The following is a 20,956-nucleotide window of genomic DNA, read 5'->3' on the forward strand; positions in this document are numbered from 1 at the left end:
AAGGGTTATGCAGGCCTGTTACAGACTGCCAAAATAAAGCTGCTTTGGGTCTCTTTGGACGTATGTTGTTTAAATGATGCATGCATCCTAAGAATCCAGAAGCTGCACCAAAGCTGCACTCCAGTGCTTAGGAATGGAGTGTGGCTTTGGCGCGACCTCCGGACTCCTAGGACCCATGCGTCATTTAAATAGCATACCTCCAAAGAGACCTGAAGCAGCTTTATTTTGGCAGTTTGTAACAGGCCGCACTTTCATAGAGGAAATTCTACCAAGAGCTGAATGGAAATTCTATGTTCAGAAACAGTGTCATGGGTTACCTCTACATTCCAGAAGCTGGTGACATATTATAGCGGATGGCCATCACTTTGCTGTCCTTTTTCTGTAGGCTGCCTACTGTTGGAAATAAGGATCTTATCTCAGTGATTTCAGTGAAGACCCTTATGTCAACTGACTTAGCACTGAAACCAAGTTGTTTGTGGGGGCATGGGCAGCATAGTCTGTCCTCCTTGCTCATCATTCCTTGTGTTTGAATCCCCCCTCAGCCTGCTTTCTTCTATCTGATTTCATTGTCAGGCATATACTTGGTTGTGGGCTAAAAGTAAACTAGGTATGCACCTTAGAGTATCTACTTTTAATCAAAGTACGTGTGTGCGATTTCTGCTTTTTACAAAAGTATTTCATATCCTGCATTTTAGTTCAAAGACTCCCAAGATGGCTTGCAGTTGTATTTGTTGCTAACTGACGACAAGTCAAATTTGACTTGCGGAGACCCCATGAATGAGAGACCTCCAAGTCCTCCTATCATCAGCCGTCCTGTTCAGGTCTTGCACACCCAGAGTCTTGATTGAGTCTATTCATCTGGAATGTGATCTTCCTCTTTTCCTGCTGCATTCCACTTTACAGCATTATCATCTTTTATAGTGAGTCTTTTCTTCTCATGATATGCCCAAAGTAGGACAGTCTCAGTTTAGTCATCTTGGCTTCTAGGGAGAGTTCAGGTCTTATTTGCGCCAGGATACATTTCCTTGTCTTTTTAGCAGTCTATGTACCACATTTCAAATGAGCTGGTTTTCTTCCTCCCAGCTTTCTTCACTTCCAGCTTTCACAATCATACATAGAAATGGGCAATACAATGGCATGGACAATCTTAATTTCAATATTCAGTGATACATCTTTACAATTCAGGATCTTGTTGAGTTTTTTCATAGCTGCCCTTTCAAGTCTTAGTCTTCTGATTTCTTGACTGCAGTCTCCGTTATGCTTAATGATTGAGACAAGGCATGGAAAATCTTCAACTGTTTCAAAGGCCCCATACAGACAGGCCAAAATAAAGCTTCTTCGGGTCACTTTGGAGGTATGCTGTTTCAATGATGTATGCGTCCTAAGAGTCTGGAAGCCGTGCCAAAGCCATGCTTCAGTCCTAAGGAAAGGGAGGAATATAAAAAGAGAGGCTGTGTCAGATTTTGGTTAGTTGGGAGCCCTGTGTTTGGTATAGGAGGGACAGGTGGTAATAAAGGAGAATTTAAAGTAGCAGTTAATTACAAGTAATTAATTATTTGTAACAGATTGCCTTGAAACTCCGATAGGTGACAAAATAGCATTGGAATAATATGGTGCAAGTAATACATACCAAATACAGTTTGCTCACTAATGTTTGAACCAATTGAAGTTTGCTCTATGTTTGTGCATGTGTGTATGCATGTGCTTCTATTGCCGAAAATCAACAAAGGCAAAAAAGGACAGTGACCTCATATGTGTGGAGGGTAAAGAGAGTTTGGATAACATGGGGAGGCGGGAGAAGGCCAGAAAATGCATAATCCCCTTGTTGATGATGGCGGTTTATCCAGGACCATGTGATGAAGAGAGTGAGGAAGCAACATAATACAAAAAAATGACATAGCCTGTAATGCATTGCTATTTGAGGTAACAAAAACACGACTATTTACATGACACAATTACAACATTACCCCACCCTCCATTTGTATAGCAGGTATTATGTGGTGGTTGATCCTCACATGTTGGTTTTGACAGGTCATTTGGGTTTTTAGCTGTATTTGATCATCTGGATTTTTAGCCATTTTCGTATAGTAACTGTTAAAAACTAACACAACAAAATAACTGAAAGTTACACTTTTGATATTGAGGAAGTGCCCTAAGTTACTTTAAAAAATAAAAATGATCAGAAATAAATGCTTTTTTCATGTTTTATAACATTTATAACATACAAATAAAACATAGCTAATGGTATTATTTATATACTAGTCCTTTCTAGTAATTAGTTACATTTGTGGGATTAAAAACCTTCATAATGGAATAAAAACTTTCAAATTCATAATGGTTGAAAACCAATTTATTCCTTTTAACACTTAACTTTGTTGTTTTCTTTTTCCCTTACGTAGTATTTAAAATCACACTATCAACAGCAATCTTTACTTTTTCAAAAAGTTTTCTGTGGATCTGCTTCTTACAAAGTTATGATAGAGTCACTCAAAGTTCTTCTTTACCAAGTTACCAAAATTTCAGAATAGAAATATAAAAATCAAATATAAGGTTATTTAAAACAAACAAACACCAAACCATATGCTTATATTGAGTCTACAGTCTTATTGTAAATGTTCATTTCCCCTTCATTGCAAGTCACAGAAATAAATACTTAAAAAAAAATTTCTCAAGTAAGCATGCAGCTGAGGCAACAACTGGGGGTCTCAAGGAGGAATGGGGGGGGCTACAACCCGCATCCTACTTTAAGTGATTCTGTGAGTTCAGTCATTTTTACTGGCTCATTTAAATACATACATACATAGAGTCGGACCTCCATATCCAAGGATTATTTATCCGTGGATTCAACCATCCACAGCTTGAAAATATTCAAATATATATATATATAAATTCCAAAAGACAAACCTTAATTTTGCCATTTTATACAAGGGACATTTTACTATGCCACTGTATTTAATTGGACTTGAGCATACACCGTTTTTGGTATCCATGGGGAATCCTGGCGCCAAACCCCAGCATATACCAAGGGTTTGCTATAAATCGTTGTTGTGTGCCCTCAAGTCATTTCTGTCTTATGCCTACCCTAAGGTGAACCTATCACAGGATTTTCTGGGCAGAACTTGTTCAGAGCAGGTTTGCCTTTGCTTTCCTCTAAGGTGAGAGTGTTACTCAACAGCGGTTTTACATGGCTAAGCAAGGGTTTGAACTTTGGTCTCCCAATATCCTTGTTAGCACTCAAACCACTCACTGTACTACACTGGAGGTCTGTCATTTATAGGGTCAACATAAGTCAAAGCTGATTGAAAGGCAATTAACAACAGTAACTATTACCTATATATCTTGGGATCAGAGCACTGAGGCTCAGGTAGATTACTTTGCCTAAGTCCTACCAGTAAATGAAGTTATCAGTTCAATTAAAGTAATAATTACAATGTACCAGTTTCTCTGAACTGTTTCTTACTCCAAATGCAAGCAATGTTGTAGGTGGATCAATATGGTCCTGGAGACTTTTCCCAAATTAGAATTTGACCCTGGGCCAAAACTGCTTCTCTCTTCCTGCTCTAGATCTGGGCCCACATCTATATTATGAGGTTTTACTAGGCTTTGGATTTGCCTGCATTTTTCTTATTAAATAAACAGCGATTAGGAAACCTTGAATATATATGACTTGTTTTGCTGCTGGTGGCTGATCATAATGTCCTTATTCTTCTCATTTGTTATAGGGAATTGCAAAAGCCAGTTTGGTTTCTTGTACACCCTGTTAGAGCAGTTACCACTTTGCTGCTGAAGAAGAGGGAGATTTTTTTTTTCTTCAGGAGCTGCTCCTTCAAGTTGCTTTAGAAATTTTGAGTCAGCAGCCCCAAATGGAGATGGCTCTTTGACCCCTTGATAATTCCATACAGGAAAGACAAGAGGCATGCAGAGCTTGCGCTTCACAGTGCTGCAGGCACATTGAGGTGGTGGCTCCTAACAGAGCTTGCCTTTTTTCCAAGGATGTAAAGAGTAGGAAGGGTTTCAAAGAGAAGAGGGATCCTTCCATAGCTGTATATGGAGGTTTCAAGGAATCTCCAGTCTTGCTCTAATGGTTTTCTTTGCAATATCATTATGTGCATAGGTTAAAATTTTCATTCTAGAATAATTGTGCAATGAAAGGAATTAAGAGAACACCTTGAAAAGGGATGCTTTTGAGAGAAAAGAGCTATGTAATTGAGCCAAGATGTGACAGATCTCTTCATGGGATTATTCTGTTTTCTGCTCCAAACAAGCCATTTTTTGTTTCTCCTGCTACAAAGGAACAAAATGTGCTTCACAATTAATTTGGTATCTTGTTGTCTAACTTGGAGACGGTTGCAATGATTTCTTGTGATGTTCCTTCAGCATTAATATAACCTGACTGTGGACTGTTATGCTCAAATGTAGCAGGCAGTGTTTTAGCTTGGTTTGGAGTGATTATCTCCTTTCTTCCTTGCAGGCCTTCTCATGTGAGGCAGCCATTCTCCATGAATGCATATCTTTATGAAAGCTCTCTTGTGCATTATTGTTTTTTTAAGTTCAAACAACTAAATTGAGCCTTGTGCAGCTATTATTTGCCTGGGGATGGGAATTAAAGGGATGGTCTCAGATTGTTTCCCCACCATGTAAGGGCTCTGTTGTTCTTTATGCATATACTGTATGCATTCTCTGTAAATATAGGAAGATGCTTTATACTGAGACAAACCATTGGTTCTCCTAGCCCCTTATTGCTAACTCTGGCGGGTTACAGACCGCCCATTTGGGGCGGGCTGTACCCGCCCCTTTCCCCGGTGTATCGGGGCCTCAGCTGCCAGAATGGCAGCCGCTGAGGCCCCGATCCGCTGTTTTTCAGGCTACGGGGAAGTGGCAAAAAGCCCCTTCCCCGCAGCCTGGAAAGGGGTGTCCTTGGGGCTTCAAGCCCCAAGGACACCCCGCGGTGGTGGGGAGGAGGAGAAAGGGGCCGCTTGGTCCTTTCTCCCTTGCTTTGCTGGGCGCAGCCGTCTGAAGGCTGCGCCCAGCGATGCAAAGCGGTGCTGCAAACCAGGAAGGAGCTCCGAAACGGAGCTCCTTCCTGGTCCGCGCAAAGGGCGCACTAAGCGCCCTGGCGCGGACCGACGACGTCACGTCCGTGCCGCCCCATATAGAGGCAGCGCGGTCGTGACGTCGTCATGGCGGCCCCCATGTTGAAGGGGAGCCGCCATTTTGTACGGACTCAGTCCGTACTAGGGTTAGGGGGGTGCGGAAGCACCGCACCTCCCTAACCCTAGTACGGACTGACTCCGTACTTTAATGGCGGTCTGTAACCCGCCTCTGTCTGGCAGTGATTCTCCAGGGTTTCAGACATGATTCTTACATAATCCTGGAGTTGCCTGATAATCCCTTGTGCTTTCCTATCCAAGTACTAGCTATACCTTAAAAAATAACAACAGATGGCTTTGAGTGAGTTCAAGATGGTATGATAGTATTATAATACAGTATGAAGTGGACTATAAAATATGTCGTCAGATGTGTATTTGTGTGTGCTGCAGTTTTAGTACATGTAGAGGAAAACCTGGGTGCATACAGTTTTTGCTATGGGCTGCCAAATTTAGGTTCTTAAAGATAGAAATGCTAAGTAGTAGCATTGTTAGAATTGGGTCCTGTATCTGTAAAAAAACAACTAAAATGAACACATGGTTTTTCTTGGTTACACAAATAAGACTATATACTATTTGAGTTTGTTGTTAACTGCTGTCAAGTTTCCTTCAACCTACAATGACCCTATGAGCAAGAGCCCTCCTGAAGTAAGACAGTCTCAGTTTAGTCATCTTGGCTACTATGGAGAGTTCAGGCTTGATTTGTGCTAGGACCCATTTATTTGTCTTTTTAGCAGATGACGTGAAACTTCACCACCACCACGTTTTGAATAAGTTGGCTTTCTTCCTGTCAGCTTTTTTCACTATCCAGCTTTCTTAACCTTATCTAGAAATGGGAAATATAATGGCATGGACAATCCTAAATAGTATTCAGTGATATATCTTTATACTTCAGGATGTTGTCCAGTTTCTTCATAACTGTCCTTCCAAGTCCTAGTCTTCTTCGAACATCTTGAAGGCTGTCTCTATTATGCTTAATGACAGTTGAACTGTTTCAATGGCTTCGTAGTCTTTGCTTTAAATCATCTGTGGTTTTTGTTTTCTTAATGTTCAGCTGTAAACCTGCCTTTGCATTGAAAACACTGAAAATACTGAAGAAAATTGAAAATGTTCAGTACAATGTATGCCCAGTAGCAGACCAACATCTGAGACAGGTACCTTTCTCAGTATTGTTACCTAATATCCATGTAGTTGAAGATTCCAGGGATTAAACCAGAAACACTCTTATGAGCTAAGATGCATTCTGCTAAAGAGCTATGGCATTCTTGTTCTGCTCCATTTCCAGGACAAGTTTTGTGACAAAGCCTTTTTTTTTAAATTCAGTGAGTTTACTTCCTTCCCGGCAGGAAATGGCATTTACTCATCTATTAATGTAGGATGCTGCAGATCCAAAATAAAACCCCACATATACTTTTTTGGCTGTTCTTCTGTAATTTTTTAAATGAAAAATGCAGTCTATTCTATGGCAGAACTCCCTGGGCTGCATTTGGAGCATGTCCAGAATTTAAATCATCATCATTTAGATTTTGTTTCTATTATTAGTATTACCAAAGTGCTGAGTTGGGTTTTCAGGGGTGCCTTCTTGTAAAATTAGTAAGTCTACATTGAGTTGGCAATCTTGAAGCCAAGTCAGCTTTAGAGAAATGGATTTAAGGGGACAGATCATTTATGCGTCCAGTTGAAGTGGTGACAGCTTTGGGTGTTCAGCAGCTCTGAAAATCAATAAGGGATCTAGAGATTGACGTGCACAAGATCATTTATAAAAAATATTCTTATAAATACTTTGTAAGAATATGTTGTGATGGGATATAGCTGCTTAGAATGTTGTAGGTGAGGCTTTTCTCCTTCATTGTTTACATGTCAGCATAATGTTTATTTGGAGGACAGAATCACAAGACTGGAATGAATCAAACATAGAGTCATAGAGCTAGAAGGGACCTCATGGGCCATTGAATCCATCCCCTTCCCCATGTTGAGTGCAAGATCTCCAGTTAATGCATCCCCAGCAAGTAGCTGTTCAGTCTCTTTCTGAAGACTTCCAGAGAAGGAGGTCCCAATACCTCTTAGTCAATTGGCTCCATTGCCAAACTGCTCTCACTGTCAAACAGTTCCTTCTGATGTTCAGTCAAAATCTACCTTCCTAAATTTAAAACCGATAGATCTAATTCTGTCCTCTGAGGCAACAGAGAACAAGCCTGCCACCCCCCACCTTTTGGCAGCTCTTGGGGTATTTAAAGAGTGTGATCATATCACTCCTCAGTCTTTTTTTATCATACTAAACGTGCCCAGTTCCTTCAGCCTCTTGTCATATGTTTTATTCTCCATACCTCTTATCATCCTTGACACTCTCCTCTGTACCTCCTCCAACTCATCTATATCCTTCTCTTGGCTTATTTAGCCAAGATATACATGTGTCTTGTGGATGAACACATGCACCCTAGAGAATGGTGGTTAATGGCTTTGGAAAAGGCAGGATATGTTGTCAACTTTAAACCATGACTTAATTCCCTAACAGTCATCCCTCCATATTTGCGGCTTTGATATTTGTGGATTTGACTATTCATGGATTTCATTAATATGCTCTCTCTAGGACTGTCTACATCCTCAAGTGCAACTCTGTGGTCAACTTTAACTAAAAGTTGCACTGAAAGACCATTTGTAGCTACTCCAGTGCCATTCTATGGCCAGTGTATCTTGGACATTGACCACAGAGTTGCACTGGAGGACCTAGAGATTCCTAGAGAGGTGTCCTCTCAGGTAAAAACAGTGTTTTTGTTATTTGCGGTTTTTCCATATTCACGGGGGTCTTGTTCCCCTAACCCTAGCGAATATGGAGGGACAACTGTATTTTCTTAGTTTACATGAAATGGGCCATTGTAAGTTAATCTGAACATTTCATGAACCTTTTCTCCCTTTGTGAACTGAAGTGTTAAAGGGGTATGTGAGTAGCCCAAAGCTTGCTCTGTCTTGGCTTTTTAAGGTTTTCCCATGTGTCAAGACATACTCTCTAATTGCCCCTGTTTTGGGGAATCTGTTCCTCTTAAACAGTGATATGGATCTGCCTTCCAGAACATTTTCTACTGTCCTAACTAGACTTTTGATATAATTAGTAAAGAAAATGGACAGTTTTTGAACAGAAACATGTTTGTCATGCCATTGCCTTGCCTTATTCGCTGAATATTACAAGAGCTTTGCATAACTTTGGCCTGTTACAGACTGCCAAAATAAAGCTGCTTCAGGTCTCTTTGGAGGTATGCTATTTAAATGATGCATGGGTCTTAAGAGTCTGGAGGTCGCGCCAAAGCCACACTCCATTCCTAAGCACTGGAGTGCAGCTTTGGTGCAGCTTCCGGATTCTTAGGTTGCATGCATCATTTAAACAGCATACCTCCAAAGAGACCTGAAGCAGCTTTATTTTGGCAGTCTGTAACAGGCCTTTATTCCCCACTCATAACACTCCTTGTTTTTCCACTGTTTCTTTTGTTTCTATCCATGCTGCTGAAAACTCTATAAATAATAAAAAGAATATAAGTTCATGCATGCTTTCTGACTAATACAGTGCACCCTTCTTTTACACGGGGGATCTGTTCCGGACCCCCTCCCCCACGTAAAAGAAATAGTGTGTATGCTCAAGCCCCATTACAAGTAATGGGGCTCATGCTTGCAGCGGTGCGAGCCATTGTTTCTTCCAGTGCATGGCGCCGCTTCTTCTGGTACTGCTTTCAGCGTATGCTGAAACCAGCGTATAATGCACCCCGCGTATGATGCGGGCTCACTGTAGTATGAAGAACACTGTCTAGAAATGCCATTATTGTGGTTTAAGTGTCGATAATAATTATAATAATAATAACAATAATAATAATTCTTAGAAATAAGTACATATATGCCTGCATACAATTCAATTTTTGACTTACCTAATTGGATTGACTTTGTATCCCACTCTCAGGCCAGAGAGCACCTACATACTCTTCCTTTTTTGGTTCCCTTGACAGAATGGGCAGAGGACAGTGATATTTGGTCCCAAGTTATGGGAGGATGGATTCGAGTTGGCCAAGTGAGAATTGGAGGACACTTGGGAAAGTTACAAAATTTGGCACTGGAAGTCCTGGGCATACTGCCCTCTTGACATTGTTGACCTTCAGGTTAAGGAACCACAGAGTTCTTCAGTTTGCAAACCACTAGTCCAGACAAAATCTTAGATGTAATGTACATAGCAGCTGCAGTGGATTAAACAAGACTGAATTTGTGCAACAGACATTGCGTTGTCTGTCTTTTCAGCTTGTGTATCTAGACCAGGGTATTCAATACAATCAGGACCTACAGCTGTTCTGCTGCTACAGTGTTTTGCAAATGATGGTCCTGAATAGCAGATCAAGCTGACCTATAGATCAAGTTATTTGTCCCTCTTGCTGCTGGAATGTCTGTGATGCTTAACTCATGGTTATGTTTCCTGGCCACTTCTTGAGATATGAGCTCTTTGTTTGTTATGAACTTCAGACTATTTGGAGAAGTCTTGCACATCTCTTAATATCCCCCAAGGCTGACTTGGATTTTGTTATTTTAATTCTTGGCACACTAAACATCCGAAGTGATGTTGAAGCAAAGCTGCAGGAGTAGAGCAGCATCAGCACCTCTGTTTTTATAGAAGTGGAAGGCAAAGTATGAGCACAGGAAGCTCTGTGCTAGCGAGACAAAATGAACAAGGGGAGCCTGGAGACAGATTCCTGCTCAGTTGTGAAGCTTGCCTCTTTGGCTAGCCTTCCTCCCTCCTTCCCTATGTGACAGACCTCACAGAATAGCTCTGAGGGTAAAATTAGGGATCATCCTAAATCATTGGAAGAGAGGCAGGATACATATGGTGACTCAAAACCTGACATAACAAAATTGGTGTTAGATTAGAGGGAGAGAAAGAGGAAAAAGCTGAATGCCTCACCACTGTCTGCAGTTCTAGTCATCCCACTTGAAAGACCATGTCTTAGAACTGGAAACCTTGCACAAAAAGATTACTAAAGTAATCAGGGGATGGTCACGCTTTCTCTGCAGAGAAAGGATGCAGTATGCATATTATGTGCACGGTGGGAGAGGGAAGGTGGGGAAAATGATTGGGGAAGGTAACACAACTTTATAAAATTATATATGCTGTAGGAAGAGAGCAAAGAGATATCCCCCTTTTCACCTCTTATCCAGAGTACTAGCTAGCACACTGTGAAAATGGTTGGAAGTAGAATTAAGGGAAGAATCCAGCTATGTAATAGAATATGTCATGTATGGGATTGGCTGCCCCAAGATGCAATGATTAGACTAGAGCACTGAAAGTGCCCAAGCCTGCATGGTCATTTTGAGAACTGTAGTTTTTGAGAACTGTAGTTTTTAAAAAGGAACATTTCAAATGTTAGAAAAATCCGTTGTGATTAGATCCATTAAATTCAGGGGTATAGAGAACAACAGTGGAGCAGGCCTGTTGATTTCATGTTTGATGCTGAGGATTGTTGAGAGGCATCCAGTTGACCACCGCCCTGATGAGTTTGACCATCTAATTCATTATACAGTGGAATACAGGATGATGGATTACATGGTCTGATTCATCAGGACTGAACCGTGTTATGGCTCAGTGACTGATGACATATCTCGTTATTTTCTCACTTAATAACGATTTACTTTAATTGGAGTAATACTGAACAGTCAGTATTCAGTTTTCAGGAGATCTTACATAATTTTTTCAGATTCTACAGAAGGAGTAACAATGGAGTAAAGCCGTTAGTTGGTCACAGGTGGTGACCACCCATAACACAAAGAGACACGACTGTTTTCTTCTGGCTGAACACAAAGCTGAAGATACTGTGCTGGGTTTTGGAAAACTGGAAAGAGTTTTTAAAAAATAATCCCTAGGAAGTCAACAGAGAAGGTGGTGGGTAGTCAAGACAGCAAGGAATCAAATGCTGCCCTGATACAATCAGTGTTTTTCTTTAAACAAAGAAGATAGATAGTCTATGAAATATGTCATCTGTTTAAATAATTGGACTGTGCTGTGTGGCTAAGATGTGAACGGGAAGATGTGAACAGGAAGGAAATGATCCATAAACCATCAGATATATGGACTGGCACAGAAATTAATTCACTTAAGAGATGTGGATTGTACCACAGAATTGTGTGATTCCTTCTAGCTTAACTAAGGGAACAATGGCAGTAATAAAACTTAGTGTCTTGTGACAATGTAAAACTACAGTTAGCAAAGTAAATGCGTTTTGAGGCATTATTTGGTAAATAGAAAATTTGGTACCAGAGACGTAATTAACAGGAAACACTAGAGATAGGGTTCCTCCTCCACCTCCTTGTTAACTGCTCTCTAGTCAACCATAACTCATGGTGACCCTGTGGATGAGACATCTCTAAGACTCACTGTCCTCCACTGCTGTAAGTCCTGCAAATTTAGGCCAGTGACCTCCCTGATTGAGTCGATCCATCTGGTCTCTTTTTACCACCCTCTACCTTGCCTAGTATTATTGTCTTATCTAATGAGGCGTGCTGTCTCATGATGTGACCAAAGGACAACAGCTTTAATTTGTCCGTCATGGTTTCCAAGGAGATTTCAGGGCCCCATTCACACTACGAAATAACCTGGTTTGGAAACTGGGTTATTTCCCTGTCGTTCAGACCTGCATCGATTGTACTCGGTGCAGTTTGCGGGGGAGCGACCCAAAGGCCCATTTAAACCAGTGCATTTGGCACCAGATCCCTTAGTGGTTCTTTTTTAAAGAACTGCAGGGATCTGCATCTCTCATAATGTGAGTAAACTGTCGGATCAATTTGGATTTGCACAGCCACTGTTCAAGAAATGGAGGCACCTCTATTTTGATCTGGAATGGTGGGGAATGGGAACTTTAGACCAAATTTGAATGCCATGAAGAGATTCACTGCATTAAAACATAGTGGGAACAGTGAATCAATTTTGAATTGATTCACAGATGTGATTCTCTCTGTGCAAAAAATGTAACTGTGACTGGCCCCCAGGCTTTGTCTGTTCAAAGACAAAGTTTTTTTTAGAATAGAATGTTTAGAATAAGGTTCCTATACCACAAAAAAAGAACTGATTAACATGTTTCAACATACCCATTTCCTCCAAAACTAACAATATATACAAGTTAAATGAAACTATCTGATAAGGTAAGTCTTGCATATGTAAACAAAATATTTTGAATATTCTAGAGCCTGTTTGAATATTTCTTTCTTAAAGCATCCAAAGGATGTCTTTTTCTTTCCCCAGGCTCTGTTCTTCTCATGATTTCCATATTGGTGGCCAAACTCACAGATTTATATCTTTTTAAAAACATATTAGGGACGGGGCCTGATAAGACAAATTTATCTGCTTTCCCCATTTCCCTCTGATTTGTGGCTCACACATGCTCTGTAAGGAGCAGGTGCTGTTTAACTTGCATGTTGTAGGCAGGCACACAAAGCTGCAGTAGGATCAGCTAGAGCATAATCTCTTTCTTTGCCAGCTGAGCCTTTATTGCATTGTTTTATTGCAGCCTGACACTGAAAATTTGTGTTTCTCTAGCCCTCCTATACCATCTTATGCAGCTAGATAGAAAACAAGGAAAATGTGGGGTTGGGTAGTTGAATAAAAACTTTGTAAAAAGGAGCTTCTTTGTCAGAGGTTTTGCTATCTGCAATCTTTTTTATTTGGCATAAACTTTTGTGAATGTCAGCTGATTTCATCAGACTGCATGGACAGTTGCATTGTTTGCTTGTATGGGAGGGGAATTAGGGTGAACAGAAATGCAAAAGTCATTAACATTTTATTTGTATGTGGATTCCAGCCCACATTTATGATTATCATGACAATTTTGGTTTAACCAACAGTAGGTGAGAAGGGGATCCTAGCATACATAAAGAGATTAACTGATTTACAGCTCTGAAAAGTCTTTGTCCAATCTGAGTACAAGAGATAGGATTTAGCTTCTGAATGAATTTTTGAAGGTGGAAACATAATGAAGGGGGAAAACTACAAGCAGAAAGAGTTGCCTAACTGTGATCATTTAATAAAGAAAAAATCGTATGTTATCCCTGCATAGCTGAGCAGATTAACACATGCAGTGAGTTAAAAAGCTTTTACCACTCTTCAAGCCACAGAAGACACAACTGAAGAATTCTTGTTCGGATGTTTCTTACTGGAAGTAAAGGCAGATACTGGTAACAGTTTTGGTTTGCTAAAGCTCATCGGATCCTGTCCTGCTTATGTAGGGAATACTGTTAGTCGTACAACTATCTTTGAGAGGAAAGGGAGCATGAAATCTTATGTATGTATGTGTGTGTATAGGTATATAAACATTTGGGTTTATTGTGCCTATGCAAACATGTTTGTCACTGTTTGGTTTTAATTCTTGTTTGCTGTTACTCCTGCTGCTCCTCCTGAGCAAACAGCCCCAAGAATCATGGGTACTTTGAGATTTAGTTCTATAATCCAATTTTGGGGTATTTGGAATTATAATTTCTGACTTCAACTTTCCATTTTTTGCTTGAAGACTTCCTAGTTTATGAGTAACAAGCTTGGAGGGAGGTGTGGGAGTGTGTTTGCCAGTGACTCATATATTACAGACGGGTGAAAACTGGGTTGGCATACTAAGAAATGAAGAAGTAGAGCAGGACACGCTATTAAAGGGCATTGGAATGATGAGTTGGCATGCTGTCAAATGGGCAAGCTTTTCAGATACAAGCAGTGTGACAACCTCTTCCAAATCAAATGGCAGACACAGCTCTGTTTGGAGCTGGAATCTGTTGAACTGCTATTCTTTCGAAAATACATGTGTGTTTTAAATTGCGTTTAGTAGTAATTTAAAGCTTTTGAGGGTTTTTTTAATGTGTCACTTTGAGCAGGCATAAATGTTTAGCTAAAATACTGTGAATTGGCATTCTGTGTTATTCTGGCTGAAGTGTTCTTTGATGAACCAGTGGTGATGACAAAGCCACTAGCCTCCCTTTCTCCATTTATTTATAAGACTATTACAGTCTTCTTTTTTGTTTTGTTGCTTTATCAGCTTTTCTTCCCATCTTTCTTTCTAATAACTTGGTTCTTCCCCTCCTCTTATTCTGGTCAATTAAATAAGTGATTCCAGCCATTTAGGGATGATATAGTGAGTGATACGACAATGTATAGAGATTATGATGTTGCTGAAACCAGTGGGGGGTGGGAATCACGAGGAGATGTAAATGCACTTAGATTTTGTAGGCACTGTTAAGCAATGTTGGAAGAGTAGAACTAACTTTTGATCTCAAAATACGAAGAGTGCTTTCAGCTCAGTTATGTTGCAAGATTATAAAAAGGAGGAAGGAAGTGGGAGGACCTTTAAGACTAACTGATTTTTATTTTTCCATGAGCTTTTATGGGGGGTATAAACCCACGGGTTCCCCCTTTCTCTCTGCGGCTGCCAGGCACCCGCGAGGAGAAGGGGACGGGTCGGGGCTCCTTCCTCCGCCCCTTCTCTCCGCAGCTGCTAGACAACCGCGGGGAGAAAGGGACAGGGTCGGGGCTCCCTCCTCCTCCCCTTCTTTCCGCAGCTGCCAGGCAACCGTTGGGAGAAGGGGATGGAGTTGGGCCTCCCTCCTTCTCCCCTTCTCTCCGCAGCTGCCAGGCACCCACGGGGAGAAGGGGATGGGGTCGGGGCTCCTTCCTTCACCCCTTCTCTCCGCAGCTGCCAGGCACCCGTGGGGAGAAGGAGACAGGTCTCCTTCCTCCTCCACTTCTCTCCGCGGCTGCCAGACAACTGCGGGGAGAAGAGGACAGGGAGGGGACTGCAAGCCTTAGCAGCCTTTGCGGCCGGAAGTCCCATCCCTTCTCCCCCAGCAGCCTCCCCAATTGGTTGGGAGGCCAGGAAGGGGCAGGACGTCTGGCCGCAAAGCCCACTGGGGCTTGTAGGCGGCTGAATAATAAGGGAGGCCAATAAGGGCAGCCGCGGGCGGGACTTTCATCCGCAATGGGGGTCGCGGCCCAACAAAGGTTGGGAACCGCTGGTATAAAGCATATTTGCACAGTTGTGGAAGTGGGACAGAATGTAAAGGATCCAGAAACATGCAAATTATGATCTTGCCCTAAATTTTCAAGGAATTTCATAAGGTCATCAGGTCTCTTAGATCTTTATAGTACTCAGAGACTTAGCCATGTTAGTCTGGAATGCATTTGAGGAAGTAGACCAAGTCATGCTACAGTCTCTTTCACACAGTTAGTCTCAAAAGTGGTGCAAGATCCTTTTGAATATTTGTAGTAGTCAGTGGCGGGATACACACCGCCATTTAGTACGTCTTCTATACGTACTAGGGTTAGGAAGGGGCGGTGCTTCCGCACCCCCCTAACCCTAGTACGTATAGAATACGTACAAGATGGCGGCGCCCCTTCCACATGGGCGCCGCCATCTTTACGTACTGGACGCACAGCGTCCAGACGTGTCGCACCGCTTCTGACGTAGCGAGCGCGCCCCTGGCGCCTCGCTACGTCGCAAACGCGACTTGAAAAGAAGCTCCATTTTGGAGCTTCTTTTTTCAGTCCGCGCGGGAGTCGGGCCGTCTGAAGGCTCCGGCTCCCCCGCGGACCTACTGGCGGCGGCGGCAGACCGCCGCAAATCGGCGGTCTGTACCCCGCCAGTGTTAATGTGTGAAGCAATAGATCTGCTTACCAAAAGTCAGATCCCCAGGTATCTAAACTCTCATTGAGAAGATTCCTTTTGTTATACAGTCAGCTGCCATTATCCATGGATCTTTTATCCACGGATTTAAGTATCATAGCTTGAAAATATTTTTTAAAAGTATAAATTCCAGATAGAAAACCTTGATTTTGCCATTATATATAAGGGACACCATTCTGCTATGCCATTGTATTTAACGGGACTTGAGCATCCACAGATTTTGTTATCCACTGGGGGCCTGGAACTAAACCCCAGTGGATACCAATGGCCCACTTTATATGCGGTAGCAAGGACTCTTGATTTAGTATATGTAGCATACCATGAAGCCATTGTCTTTGTTCATACATCTGTTAACAGGTTGGACTTTGTGAATATGTTCCTCTTTCTAGTCTTCCTTTGTAATTTCCTTCTTCATGAACCACAACTTATAAATCATTTATTATGTATCCAAGAATGTTGAAACGTTCTGCAACTGATTTTTTGATATTGCCAATTCTAATGCCAGATTTGTGCCCATTTGTACTTTTGTGTACACAACACTTTGTCCAGTGTTGAGTGTAGAGTGGCATTGCTGGCATAGGATGCCATTTATGCCATTGGAGGAAGAGGAAGTAAATGTTATCTCTGATACTATGACTGGTGTTATTCGCCCCTGTAAGACTGCTCCCAGAGTAGATGAGGAGAGAGACTTGGCATCTGAATTTGTGATGTTATATATACTGTTGTAAGTGAATAGTTTTTAAAGAGTTGGATGCTGACTGTAGGCTAATAAAAGCCTGTTTCCTCGAGCTTGTGAGAAAGTGTGTTATCCCCCAGAATTGTTTGTAGCTTGTTGATAATGCATTTTAGAGATCTAAGCTGCGGACTGAAGGTGACTACTGGAGCTGTCCTGTCATCTTATGTTTTTGTCTATTTTGTAGTAATTGGTTCCTTTGTATTAATCTTGCCTTGTCAATATATTTCTTCACCTTAGGTGGATATTGTAGTTTGAGAAATGCCTATTGTAAATCCAAGAGTTCTGAGTCTGAGCAGATGTGGTTGTATTGGAGGGCTTGGCTGTAAACAATAGATTTGATAGTGTGTTCTGGTGGAAACTGGAAGAATATAAGTATTTGTAGCATTCAGTAGGTTCACAATAAAGTGTGGTGCTTAGAGGTTGCATTGTGAAGTTGCACAGCGATGTCAAAGTGATTTTGTAGTGTGGATTGTTCCAGGCTCTGATTGATGTTAGGGTGGATGTTGTTGAAATCCTGGGGGAACTTCTCAAGTGATTACTTTCTATGTCGACAAATTACAAAGATGTCATCAAACCATAGTTAGAGGAGAGGCTTTGGGGTGAATGTTCCGAGGAAGCATTGTTCCAGGTCATTAACATTTAATATTATTGTACCCATATTTGTTTAAAGTGTGACTCTAGTATCTTTTAGAATATATGGCAAAGATATTACTGAAATTTTTGTTGTTAGCTATGGTGTTAACTACAGGGTTAAAAGGGGTTTAAGCAAGTTAATGGAGGACAGATCTCAAGAACTATGGGATAAGATAGATAAATGGATGTTCTAGATAAAGACATTTGCCTGTCTAGATGCTTTGGCTTACAACTTTCAGATCTCCTAGCCTGCACCATGGGAGTCTTGGGACTAATAGTACAGAACATCTGGAGGGCTTGCCCTCCATGAACCTCTCTCTTCTTGACTGTAATCCTGGTTTAGAGCGGACCTTGGTCTGATCTCACAGAACTGGTTGAGACAGATATGCTTACTGTTTGACAAGGAGAGTGGTCACAGATTTCTTCTCCTTTATCTTGTGCAGTTAAAGAGCAATCTATTTGGCACTGGAATTTTCCTTTACACCCCTTTTAATGCCACCCTCCCACTTCCTCAGTGCCCCCCTTTTTAAATCTAGGTTCAAAGAGAAACCTTTTTATTATGAGACTTAAATAAAATTCTTTAAAACAGAGTTTAAAAGTAAAGATCAAGACAGATTTTGTGATAGAAAAGGAGTTGCCTGGTGGTTCCATAGTTTAAGTACTGCTTGGCATTGATGTTTGCAGCATGTTTACTTTCCAAAAAGACTGCCAGAAGAGCATGTTAAAAACTATCCTCGGGTTAGGTACAGAAGTAAGTTGTAGTTTCAGACCAAATACAAGGCTGGAGTATCTGGGCCTGTTGTCACCAGTTTTTATCTACTGCCTTGTAATCTGTGGGGAAAGTGATAAAAGGACATAAAAAAGAGCCAGAATCAAGGGGACTGGCTATGGCTTTTCCCTCTACCTGACTGGGTTTTGTTCTTCATGTCTCTTAGGTACTATCCACTTGCTCCCAGGCTCTTCACTATCAAAATCAGAGCCCCAAGAGTCTTGGGAAACCTAGGTCACATTTCAATTCTCAGTGTTTTCCCACATGAAATTAATAGATTTGAAGATATGTTTTGCTTTGTCTGAATCATTTTTCTTTGAGTGACATTGACATAAAAGACTAAATAAAATTAAAGACTAAAATTTAACTAGTAAGAAATAGAACAGTGGAACGCAGTGTTGCCCAACTTCAATATTAATGGTTTAGTCCAGCTCACTGCAGGTAGAGTATTCATAGCAAATAATTTTGACTAACGTGCAAAGCAGCAAGTTGTAAATTATGCTATTTATTATTGTAGTATTTTTACAGCCAGAGTCTGAGGGAGAGACATTTATGGGATATTTTGGCTGAGCTGCTGAATAACCTGACTGGCAGAAAATTCCCTTTAGTAGTCTGTTCGGCGAGTGTGGTATGCATATGTGTTTTAGATAGATCTCTGGTGTTAGAAAAGAAATGGTGTTAGGTACACAAGAGTTACCTGTTTTTTTGTGTGCATAATGTTGAAAGGCATGATACAAAGTGGTTGGTATTTAACTCTTTGTCTTTTCTGACATCCGTCTCAGTAGTTCTACTTGCTATGCTGAAGTTTACTGAGCTGGTCTAATACTGCCTTGAAGCTGATACAAATGTACAGAATAATTGCTTGCCATGGTTCATGAAATATCACAGTAATGCCCTCAGGGGTTAATTCAATTGAGATGCTAAACCCAAAGTAATAATTGCTATTGATTCTTTCCATGCCTGAGTCTGTCCATTTATAGTATCTTTGCTTCCTCATTTTAAAATAGATTGACAACCTGGATAAATAAAACTGCTCTTCTGGTAATTTTTTTTCTTTGTGCAGTTTATTTAGACAAAAATGTTTTGTTTAGGTGATGTAGATATAATTTCTTAATCAGGGGCAAATATTTTGAACCCTTTAAACCCCCCCCCCCCCTCTAACAAAAATACAGACACAAGTGAAGTGTGATATCAAGACCATTGAGACTTGTACCTGGTTTGGCTTCTCTTTTCCCTGGTATAATCTTCACAGTAATCCTGTGTGGTAGGTAAGGCAGATAGAGAGAATGATAGAAAGTGAACTAGACTAGGCCAAGGTCAGACAACAAGGGTCCTGGCTGAGCTGGGATTTGTTGCTAAATTGACATGATCTAACTTCAGTGATCTGTTATTTATAGCACTTTGGCTCCAACTATTGATTCCCTCACTCTAGTATTATTTCTCTGTGATCTGGAAGCATATACTACAGGAAGGGAGGTGGGAGGTATGGTGGGACACCCAAGAAACTGCTAGCCATTTTCAACTGCATATATGATTGGTTTGGTTGAGCCGGAAATCCTAAAGTATGGTTCTTCTTCATGGACTCTGTGTCTCACATATATGTGATATTCTGCAGCTGTGCTGGGCAACCCATATGTGTTTGCTTACAGATGACCACTAGAAGAACTATAGTTACAGATAAGCAGCTTGTTGTTTTGTTTAGCATTATGGAAACAAGGTATGGTCATCTCTAAGATTGTGTGCTCAGCCCCACCTCCTTTGTATATAGGAGCAAGGGGAAAGAAAGAAAAACTTCCACATGAGTCTTTCAATAGACTATAATTTTCTATTATGAACAAAACCTGGGAGAAACAGTAGTTTCTTACTGTCAAGGTGTGGTTTCAGATCCTGCTTTGCCAACTCTTTTGTGACTTGACATGGTTTATTCCCATAATTCCAAACAATGGTTTAGTGTTACATTTAAATTGGATTTGAACTTTGATAACTCCCTTTTCCTGCATTTACAGTGAATGTATATTTAGGGATGCGTAGCTTAGTGGTTAAGGTGCCAGTTCTGATGATTGGAAAATCAGAAGGTTGTCAGTTCAAGGCCTGAGTGCTGCATGATGGGGTGAGCTCCTGTCACTAGTCGCAGTTTCTGCCAACCTAGCAGTTTGAAAGCATGCAAATTCCAGGGGTTAGGATTTACCTAGCCTGACTTGGTGGGCCTGGGGATTAAACTCGGACCCCACTGCATTGCAGAGAGGGTCTAGCCATGGTCCTGAATGCTAAGCATGTGATGAAGTGGACTTCTGTGCTCTAGTGTAAGAGCAAAGTGATGTGTGTATGCTCAGACATTTTTCTTGTGTTCTGAATTTGGGTTATTTCCCTTTCCTGGTATTAGGAACAGATGCATGGACTGGGATCTCGTAAGGTCTTGGCATTCATTAAGCTGAGAGGGGAGAAGGCCAGAAGAGATTAATGAGAAAGGAACTAGGACAGGTCCCAAAAGAACTCTGTTTCGTGTAGAATGGGGGTGAAGTGAGGAGCCACAAATGGATTCTTAAGGGGAGTGGAATGTATGTGTTCCCTATCTTCAGTGCCTACAAATTACAAATAAGGACTAGCATATAATTTCCTTAACTATTATACATGCACACGTTGAGGTTGCATGGGCTCGGCAGTTGTTCAGTGTTGAAGTAGTAGTAGTCTGTATATAATTAGAGTTGTTCTTTATTCATCTTTGCTCGTGAATTCCCTTCTTTGGGTTCACTGAATGATTTTGGTTTAGTCAGTAACTGCCATCCATCACTGTTTTTCTCTTATGTGAAATGGAATTAGATTCTTCTAAATTGCTGTTTCTCAGGCTATCTGTTGTTATGTGCCAGGGGCTGGTAGCATATTTGTATCCATTGGCTACAACTTTTGTTCTTATTTTCCTAGAAGCTTGTTGTGAACTGACAGCTGATAGTATATGGATCAGCCCTGGTACATGACACCCTTTGTGTACTAG

The 20,956-nt window shown here is 41.1% G+C and overlaps 1 protein-coding gene across 5 annotated transcripts in view; it reads left to right on the forward strand.

Moving 5' to 3' along the window:
* The window catches only part of LOC149312590 (uncharacterized protein KIAA0930 homolog), a 62,352-nt gene that overhangs the window by 12,747 nt on the left and 28,649 nt on the right, over positions 1-20,956 (forward strand). The window lies entirely within an intron of this gene.

The sequence above is a fragment of the Sceloporus occidentalis genome, unplaced genomic scaffold, assembly GCF_023333645.1.
Source record: "Sceloporus occidentalis isolate IW3139 unplaced genomic scaffold, rSceOcc1.0.p SCAF_5, whole genome shotgun sequence".
Lineage (NCBI taxonomy): Eukaryota > Metazoa > Chordata > Lepidosauria > Squamata > Phrynosomatidae > Sceloporus > Sceloporus occidentalis.